General features: G+C 43.0%; 1 long non-coding RNA gene across 1 annotated transcript in view; it reads left to right on the forward strand.

Annotated features, from left to right (window-relative positions):
• The window catches only part of LOC149858091 (uncharacterized), a 293,765-nt gene extending 285,074 nt beyond the window's left edge, over positions 1-8,691 (forward strand). The window contains exons 8-10 of the long non-coding RNA XR_016443801.1: positions 2,854-3,095; positions 7,261-7,382; positions 8,096-8,691. This is a non-coding gene — a long non-coding RNA (uncharacterized LOC149858091). The remainder of the gene's footprint in view (positions 1-2,853; positions 3,096-7,260; positions 7,383-8,095) is intronic.
• Positions 8,692-10,184: the final 1,493 nt, after the last annotated feature.

The following is a 10,184-nucleotide window of genomic DNA, read 5'->3' on the forward strand; positions in this document are numbered from 1 at the left end:
AGAGCCAAAATAGGACTGAATCACCTAAAATTAGACTCAGGTTGGATCTAGGCACTTAAGTCCAAGCCAGTCAAGGGAAAACCCTCCCCATAACTCTGGAGGTGCCCAGACTCCATAAACACTGCAGATCTGTGAGCTTAAAGGTCCTTTAGTTCCTTGAAGATCTGTTTTGGGCATGAGCAGAAGTCCCTCCACTTTCGCTGTGCTGAGCAATTTGGTTCTAAGATCAAGCTTAAATCCAATGGCATCCGAAAGCTCCTTCTGCACCTATAGTAGCCTGAGGAGTTCATACCAGTTGGCATTCTTGGAGCTAACACAAGCTGACCAGATGACGGTGCCCCAAATTTTATATTATACCATATTTTTGTCTACATACAACACGCACCTTCCTCCCCCCCATTCCACTGCATGATACTAGGTTGCATGTTATAATCACATTACAATAGTAATAGCAGTTTCTGCCTTTGCAGGTGGAGGAGAATGGAGGCAGGGAGAAGCAAAAGTAAAGCTGGGTATACAGTGTGCTGGGCTCCCTAGCTTCTGGCTGTGGTTACTTTTTCTTCCCCACACCGCCCTCCCCAGGAGAGGCGGTCAAGGAAAGATCTTTCTTTCTTCGGCCTGCCTTTCAGAAATGAGGCTTGGGTCTTATTTGAGGGCATGTTGTATATGAGAAGGTATGGTTTCTTTTGCCTGAGGGCCTAGGGAGAAGGGCTCCCCTGTGTTGTACACTGCATGCAATTCTTGCTTTTTTGCCGATGACTTGTGGATTCTGTTGCCTCCTCTAGACAGGGTAAATGAGCTGGAGCTGGTTCATATTAGTAGGCATAGTAGCCAGCTCCTGTATAGCTGGCTCATGTCTCTATGTAAATGCACCAGACAATTACCTCTCCCTTTTCACTGGCTGTAGAACAGTTGCCAGCAATGGCCTCAGTCTGCCCAGGCTTCCCCTTCCCCTGCCAACCTTTGACTAGTTTAATGAAAGGCTGATCTTGGAGCATCCCTGTAATGGTAGTTTTGAGCAAAGCTGCTCCTCAGAGCAATCCCTCTCCTGGTCTGTTGTTAAATACAAACTTCTTTAGAGGTGAAAACTGGCCCACTTATGTCTACTCTTTACTTCCTTTCTCTTAACTCGTACTTAATCCATGACATGAATTTGTTATCTTGTGGTTAGCAACTTTCCTTAATAGCCCCAAGCAGCTACTGTTGCGTTCCCTATTCTGTTCTCCATTTCTCTAGCAAAGCCAATTGCCTTGTGGATTAAAGATAATGCAGTCCAAGTCTTTAATGCACTGGTACTATGATTACACACCGAGTGCTCTGATGTAACAGCTTTAACTTTCTCGACCTCAGAATTGCTTGGCTTGATATTCAATCTGTAATTTCACACCTAATCTTTCAAAACATTCAAAAGGGGGAACCAATTTTATTCCATTTCAGCAACAAGGGCTGCATCTTATGTGTAGTCAAGGTCAGTCAGAATGGAATGACTGAGCTGAATCTTGGGATTAAATACTCGGGGAAAATTGGACATAATCAATTATAATTAAAAGCTGAGCAATCCAATCTTAAAATTACTTAGGAGGTAAGTGCAAAATCTCATTATTTGTTTATAAACTGCAGTAGACATGTTGTGTTCTTGCATGCTTATAATTATTCCCGAGTTACAATGAATAGGTAGCACACTCGGTAGTGAGAAGAAGAAAGAGTTTATTCCGTAAACTGTTGTTAACCTGCGCAGCTCAAAGGAGATAATTTATGAAGTAAAAAAAAACCCCTGAAACAAAATGGGGAAAATATCTGGATGAGACTTGGATGAGAATTATGGTAAGGATGAAAAATTATAAAGGCTATTCACCATGCATCAGAGCAAAAACTTAATATATTTGAAAGAAACTGAATAGATTAATGGACTGCAGGTCCAAAAGAGATTATTACAATCGGGTAGTCCAACAATATGTATAACACAGATTGTCTATTTTAACCTAATTCCTTCAGTTTGTGGATGATGTAGTGCGGCATTTGACACAAGGCTTATATAAAAAGCATGCTTATATTGATGCAAGTAGACATTGTGTGTCTACTTGTTTAAATCAGTATAAATTGCTATTTATACTGGTTTAAACAAGTAGACACATGATGTGCAGCCATAAACCAGTAGAAATTTGCAGAATTACCCAGAAAAAATTAGGGGTACAACTACCGAGATTAGTTGGGTACATTGGTATAAGGGTTGTAGGTCTGGAGCTATCTTTATTTGCTACAAACTACTGGCAAAGCTCTTCAGTAGTGCTGACTGCAAACAGCCACCCTGGAATAATTGATTTGTTCTGGACAGCATTGTAATTTATACTGGTGTACAAGACTGATGCAGATCACATTGGTGTTTGTCTAGGTCCTTAATGCAGGGACTAGATATTTCTTGTGCCTTGGATTGTGATCAAACAGGGAACGCTTGGCCAGTCTCTGGCAATTAGATCAAATACCCCCACACTAAGAGTTCATTTAGGCTTCTGTTGAGTGATGTGATCAGAGCCTGCGTACATGTGACACATACATGGGCAAGCTTTCGTTGACCTAGGTCAGGTGCCAAAAGCAGTGGAGCTGCAGCAGCATGTCGGTAGCTGTGCTACCTGGGTCCATGACATCCCCTCCACTGCTAACTCACGTATGCCTGCAGGCAAAGCCGAAGCATCCAATAGCAGGATGGGCACATGTCTGAACAATTTCAGTAGCGAAACAAATTAATGCACAGTGAATACATTTTCCAGAAGTGCTTCAGTGGTTATGTGCAGCACCAGAATCTTTTATTGTCCATGTAATTTAACCCGGGTTTATTTCACTTTTTATCTCTAGGCATCGGTGAAAGTAGAACATGCTGCTGCATACCTTCCTGAATATTTTTTTTCAAATGGCAGCAAAAGGATTTGGACTGAGGATGGAAGAACGTAGCATCATACTCCATTTGCTGTGAGGCTGCTCCCTGGCACTACGTTAATGGGGTTATCCTGATTAGCTCTGCTCTGCAGCATTACCCTAAAGCCGTTACCCTGATTGGCTCTGGAAGTGCTGTGAACTACTTCCTGTAGTCTGTAAAGGTCTGTAAAGAATTTGTAATCCTGAAGCTGTTTGCTTGACTTTCTAAGCATATAAAATTGAACAAGAGAATAACTCCACCAAACCAGAACGTAAAGGAAGCCACCTTCCCTTCTTCCCCCATGCATATGCTTCCCAAACCGGTAAAGTGCCAATTACTGGCAAGCTGAGTAACAATAGCAGTGGCATTGAGCCTGCCCACATATCCATATACATCAAGTGGCTTCAGGTTGTGTAGGGGTTTCTATTGCTGTGCAAGTGCCTCCTGGGTAAAAATAACAACCAACAACCCCCCAATCATACAAATGGCTGCACCATGTGAGTCCACTCACTAAACAAGCCAAAAAATTGGAAGGAGCCAGCCACTGAGCTCATTTTCGTAGGAACAACAAAGAAAAACACCCCACACTGTGTCATAGATTAAAGTAAATTGTAATAGCAAGGTAAGAATAAAACTGAAGTGTGAATTCGACTGGGGAGCATTAGGAATTGTAATGCTAGTTCTCTCCTTCCCTGCCCAACAGAAAATGTAACCCATTAACAGCCTGTTAAATTACTGTCTCTGTATCACAGATCCCGCTGTGATGTCAATAACTGCATGTTTTGTGCCAGGGGGATGTTAAATTGAGGAAAGGAGTTGGTTTTGTTCCCCATCCATGCAAAACTTAAACTGAAAACAGTCAATAATAGCCACATCTCTATGTATTTACCAAGAAAGGGCTTAATTCTGATTTACACCGCTGCCCAATGTAAAGGGGCTTAAGGTGGGTATAAATTACATTTGTATTGACTTGACAGTTTCTTCAGAGCAGCATAAAGTGGCCTTTAAAAACAGTGCATCACATACATGCCGTTGAGATACGTCTGCATACGTGTACGTATATATATGATACACCTAGTGATCTATGTAAAGGTGGTGTATTTTGTGCTGTATTTGATTTTCGAGATTGCCTGTGGGGTTTGCAGCTTTGTCTTAACTAAAGCAACCGGTTAGAAATGTGATGCAGTGTAGGGGAGAGAGACTTAGTCTGGGAGGCGGATGAATTTAATTGCCATAAAAATGGTCGTGTGCATATGTCAGCAGCCCACTGTTCTTGCCAGTCTGTGGCTGACACTTTGGGGTTCGTTTCTCTTCAGTGACAACGAAAGAAGTGTGCCTTAGCACTGAACTCATGCAAAGGAAAGAGCGATATTGTGATAAGTTATAACAAGCTTAGCCATTAGTAATGAAGGTTTGTGTGTATGCTAGAGTTCTCATTTGTCTTACGGTGTCACTTCAGGAGTAGCAACTTTCACGTCCTTCCAGTGAATGATGTACTTCAGCAAGGCAAGCATGGGAGAGAGGGCAAGGGAGAGAGTGTGAGAGCGGCAGTACTGAAGAGCCTCAATACCGTGCAGTTGCCATTTAAGAATTGCTGATAGAAGAATGAAACAATTATCAAGCTCAATGTTCTGCATCCCATGCCACTTTACATATTTCTTATCTTTGGCCATTAAAAATGCTGTTAGATGAGAAATAGGAACATATCTCCCGATCTCTTTTATCTGTATCCCCCAATCATCATACTCCTCATGCTTGTGTTGGGGAGATGGGAAGGCAGTGGTGGAAAATTAACTGGCCGGATTGTCTTTGGTCCAATTGCACCCACTTGCACCAGCTGTGATTTTGGCCCGGTGGCTTCAAAAGCATTTCAAGTGCTGAGCATTTGTTTGCTGCTTCTGCTGTTCATGGTTTAATAGTATTTACATGATCCTTGCCGGGCTCCGAGTATCACATCTCGCTGAGGTGAATAGAGTGCTGGGGAATAGAGGTCACGTCTTGCTGTTAGGGCTGGTACTTAATCATAGAAACTGGCAATGGAAAAAAGGCCTGGTAGGACCTCCTAGTATTAGTGCAGGTGGATTTTTATTCTAGATTGTTCCCCCAACACTGGGTAAGCTGGAGAGCAGTACACAGTTTATGTGATGGAGGCCATCCAGCTGAAAAGGTTAGAAATATTGCCGGGTTTTGATTCATTTATTTAAACGGCATATGATCCGAGGGAAATGATCTAGTATCTTGGCACATCCTTTTTGTTGGATTTCTTTCTTGTAATTCCTTTAAAAATGGCATTTTTGAATGCTGAAAGGGCTAGTATTTGATCACATGGGGCGGGGGTTGGTTCAGTGTGCAATGGCTACTTTTTAAACCCCATAGAGGAAAAAAGGGTTTGTGATATCTCTTCTTTGAATGGTCTTTCCTCCCTTAGTATTTTTGAATGCAACTATTAGGGCCAAGTGGTGGTAGCATGTTATGCGTCATGTACAGGGATCCAGGTTTTCCGTTTCCCACGGAAAAATGGGCACAATGTTACCCTTACTGGAGGCAAATGCAGTTTTCTCCATATAGCGGAGAAACCCAGGCTTTTGCGAGGAGCCCTCTGCGGGCTGGCAGAGTTCCTGCAGGGGCTGGGAGGGAGCGGGAGGAGGGTGGTTAGGCAGAGGCGTCATGTGCATGGATATGCACATGGCCCCAGGCAGCCTGGAGAGCAGCTCCTGCAGGTAAATTGGGGAGTGGGGGATTGAGGCCCCCATAGGGAGGGAGGGGAGTTAGGTGGGGCTGGGGCTTCTGCCCAGCCAGGTGGTGCTTGGGGCCTGGGGCCTCAATGCATGGCCCAGGGCTGCAGGCAGCTCGTCTGGGGAGCTGGGAGAGCAGCTCCCTGTCACTGTGCACACTCCTGGGGGCAGAGGGGACCCATGCCCCCCCAGCTCTGTGTACAGGGCAGGCACAGGCTGCCTGCTGTGGGCTCAGGTTCCTACCTTGCTGTCCTCCCTGGGGCCACTGCAGCCGGCATTGCAGAGAACTGCGGGGCTGCATGGGGATCTCCTTCCTCCTGCAAGCTTTATGCTGCCCTGGTGACATGTCCATTGCACAGCAGCAGCACCACGGGCGGTGGTGCAGGGTTGTGCCCCTTGCTGCTGCACACACGGGATGCATCGCAAGGGCAGCATGCAGCTCACAGCAGCAAAGAGATCCCCGCACGGCCCCCCACTGCGAGTAAAAATCAGTAGGTAAAAAACACTGAATCTGTGTGGTTGCACTTTTCATGCATTAGTACTCCTTAATCCCTCTTTATTATTTGCCCTATGCAAAAATCAGCGCAGCCATTTCAGCATTTAAAAACTGAAAGCCAGAAAATTCTGGGTAAAGGCCAAAGCATTGCCCTTATTTCACCCATTGTGGCACTGTATCACAATAAATATGTCTGTCTACCAGAGGCTGATTCAAACACAATGAGATGGAAAAAACATGACCTTCAGAAGAATGGTTTAGCAAGTATATTGTGGAATATGTTCTATTAGATTCCTTCTGGTATGAAGCCACGTAGTGTATTTGTAAAGAAGCTCCTACCGAAGGAGGTTGCCACGAACATATTGTGACCATGCTGGACCTTGCCCAAGGGTTGCATACAACAATGTACCAGCCTGATTCCGGCATAGTGATGTGAAAACCATTGTGGAGGATCAAAACAGCTCAATGTTCATGGCACAGTCCCTGAGTTTGGAGTAGCATCCTATAGCACGCTGTCTTTTTCCTTGTCATTTTCTAGAAATGAAATGGCAGGTGCAGATGGCCATGTTTTACCCCACAGACAAATTCAGTGATCCATTACTATAATGTTAAGGGCCTGATCCAAAGGCCATGCAAGTACATTTAGACTTGCTGGAATCAGTAGGGTTTGGGCCAGGCCTCTGCTCCTTTATTTGCTTCAAAAGTTAAGGAAGTGCCATCCCCAAATATTGGCAGGTTTTCCAATGCCCTTAGTCACTTGTTCCATTTGGCTTGCAAGGTTGTGAACCACAGTGCAGAGATGAATGCAGGCAGAACTATGGTGCTCCACTTAAAAACAACTCCTACACCAGGAAGATTACTCAGAACTGGATATTGTGCGTCAGACACTTTTTTCTTTTTATTCATAGTGGTATTGATTGTGATGGTAAAGTTATTTTCAGATACAGAATGCCAAGGCTCTGAAAACTCAGACGAGAAGAGGTTATGTGCGAAGGCCACATGTGAAGGAACCTCATTTAGGAACCAAATTAAATAGCATGGGGTGGGGTGGCTTTTGCAGCATTTACCTTAAATAATTTGTCTAGCTGCTGAAATGAAATTCATTCACACAATAGGGTGTGATAGCTGCTAGTTCTCTCTGTGGACTCAGCTCTGCAGGCCTGGTGCATCTGAAAATCCCACTGAAGTTTGGAAATGAACACTTAGGAACCAGATTGTGAGCATGTCATTCATACAGGTGAGTAATTACTCAGTCCCACAGATTTCAGTGGGACTGCTCGTGTATGTAACTTTTCATCAATGTGCCTCAAAGTCATTTGGGGTCTAAGTGAAATCTATAGTAGCCAAACTGTCAGTAATTCTACTCCCATTAAATTAGCAGTGTATTTGAAATGGGTTCAGTCTTCCTGCATATTTCGTTTAAAGGCAGATATACTGGGTGCTTTCCCTTTTAAAAGTACAGTGATATTCATAAACTCAGATTGTAAGATTTTATGATCATAGATCATCCAGTCTGACCTCATGTATAGTGCAGGCCATAGGACTTCCTTGGATGAATTCCTGTTTGATTTAGCGCATCTTGTAGAAAGAGTAATAGCCTGAAACGCTAGAGTAATAAAATTGTGAGATGCAGAACACTGTCCTGTTCATTTAATAAATGATAACCTGTTGGGCAGTCATAGTGGGGTTGAGGCAGCGCAAAGAGAGTAATGGGATGAATATTGGACATGATTTTCATTGGTTGCATTGGTTACAGAAGGGGGACTGTTAAAGCGCTCCTATCTTGGTCAGAGGAAGGGAGAGAATGGAATTGCAGCTGGCAATTAGTATTAGTATTGAGGTAGGCTCTGTTGTTGCCCAGGATAAGCAGGATGGGAATGCTATCTCTTCACAGTTTATAAAGCATCTATTACTGCACTATGTTTCCCAATAAATGCTTCTGTTTTCCAGAGCGCTCATGAAAAGCCTGATATTTTCAAGAAACTGTTGACGGAAATGGAAAGCGTGCAACTTGCCTTCACATCTTTGCTCACTTGGGTGCATAAGGAGACTCAAAGACTCAGCTTTCGGTTCAAATTATCCCCACAGTTTTTGAAAGTGGCACATGACTCTTCCCTATTTTGGATTTGTTGGTGGCTTCAGGCGTGCAGCTGTCCTGCCAATCATGTTACTCTGAAACAAGCTGCCCATTTGAAATGCAAAATGCAGAATCCGATTAAAGGATTGGTGACTTAGCGCTCTGTCAGGTTCAATTCCATCATACACGCATTAGTCATGCTGCCCTGTAATGGTTCTGACTGATGTTGGCCATGGACATTAGAAATTACTCTTTTTTGGTTCATTATTTCATTAAAAGAGAAATTGACCTTCAGGCAATTTATAGTCTATCGTACAATTTCACAGAGCAATAATTTATTATGAGCCATGTGCTTATTTACTAGTTGACTGAAAAATGAAGATGTATCCATGAAAATAAACGTAAAAGTATAAAAACAATGATAATCCTATTTAACCCCTTGGGTGACTTCGAGACTTATTCACTAGCACTTGCAATTAAAATTAGCTAATGCAAAGCAACACAAAGGCTGGTTGTGGTGTTGCTTTTGGAATGGAAAATGAACAGGAATTAGCAAAACCAAATATAGCATACATTGACCAGTGTCCTTCCCCACTGAAAAGAACATGTACAGTCATATTTAGCATTGTCTATGTGTAGAATGAGTAAGCGTCAGATTTCATCGCAGGGCGTTGCGGACATGATTGTGATTTACATTGAGAAAAAGGTTGGCACTTCATTTCATGGGTGAGAAATAATTCATACTTAACTCCAAGCAGACGTGATAGAATTGTGTGTCATCTTTGCCATGTTACTTCATCCCTCTGGTCAGTTTTTTGGCAGCATGTTGGGAAAATATTATCCATGTTTGTAATCTCAGATGGTTATATGAAAAAGGGCCTATAAACGTAAAGTTATCACATGACCCCCACCCTGAAGTCTTTAATGAGGGTAAAATCATACCCCTTTCAGTGTACAGGCATACTTTGTTCTATTGCGCTTCGCAGATATTGCGTTTTTTACAAATTGAAGCTTTGTGGTAACCCTGCGTCGAGCAAGTCTATCGGCGCCATTTTTCCAACAGCATTTGCTCACTTCGTGTCTCTGTCACATTTTGGTAATTCTCGCAATATTTCAAACTTTTTCATCATTATTATTATATTTGTTATGGTGATCAGTGATCTTTGATGTCACTATTGAAAGAAGTTCTACTGTGGGTAAAATGCTATCAAACAGCATTGCACGCTACAGAGAAATCTTTCGTGAAAGGAAGAGTCAATCGATGCAGCAAACTTCATTGTTGTCTTATTTTAAGAAATTGCCACAGCCACCCCAGCCTTCAGCAACCACCACCCTGATCAGTCAGCAGCCATCAACATCGAGGCAAGACCCTCCACCAGCAAAAAGATTACGACTCGCTGAAAGCTCAGATAATGGTTAGCATTTTTTAGCAATAAAGTATTTTTTAATTAAGGTATGTACATTGTTTTTTTAGACATAATGCTATTGCACACTTAATAGACTACAGTATAGTGTAAACATAACTTTTATATGCACTGGGAAACCAAAAATTCATGTGACTCGCTTTATTGCAGTGGTCTGGAACCGAACCCGCAATATCCCTGAGGTATGCCTGTATATCATCATTGGCAATCCCTTGCAGTTGAGGATGATAGTCTTCCATGATTGTCTTATCTCTGGGTCCAAATATGGCTGACAAGGTAAATCTGGGATGGGCAGGTTCTGTTGCAACTTGGGCATGTGTGTCTGGGCGGGGTGAGGGGCTCTGGATTCTTGATTCAGTCCATGACCTGCTGTTTCTGCCACCCCTGCTTTTCTGTTTCCTTTTGTTCTCATGAGGTTTCAAAGTACTGAGATCCTTGCAGAAGATGCTTCCTTTATTTGGGGTCATCCTGGAAGATAGTCTCCCATCAGTTGATGTTGATGGGTGTATATAGGTAAAGAGACTCCCAATTCTTGCAG

This window comes from Crocodylus siamensis, chromosome 8, assembly GCF_052110815.1.
Source record: "Crocodylus siamensis isolate JL-2025a chromosome 8, ASM5211081v1, whole genome shotgun sequence".
In the NCBI taxonomy this organism is placed as follows: Eukaryota; Metazoa; Chordata; order Crocodylia; family Crocodylidae; genus Crocodylus; species Crocodylus siamensis.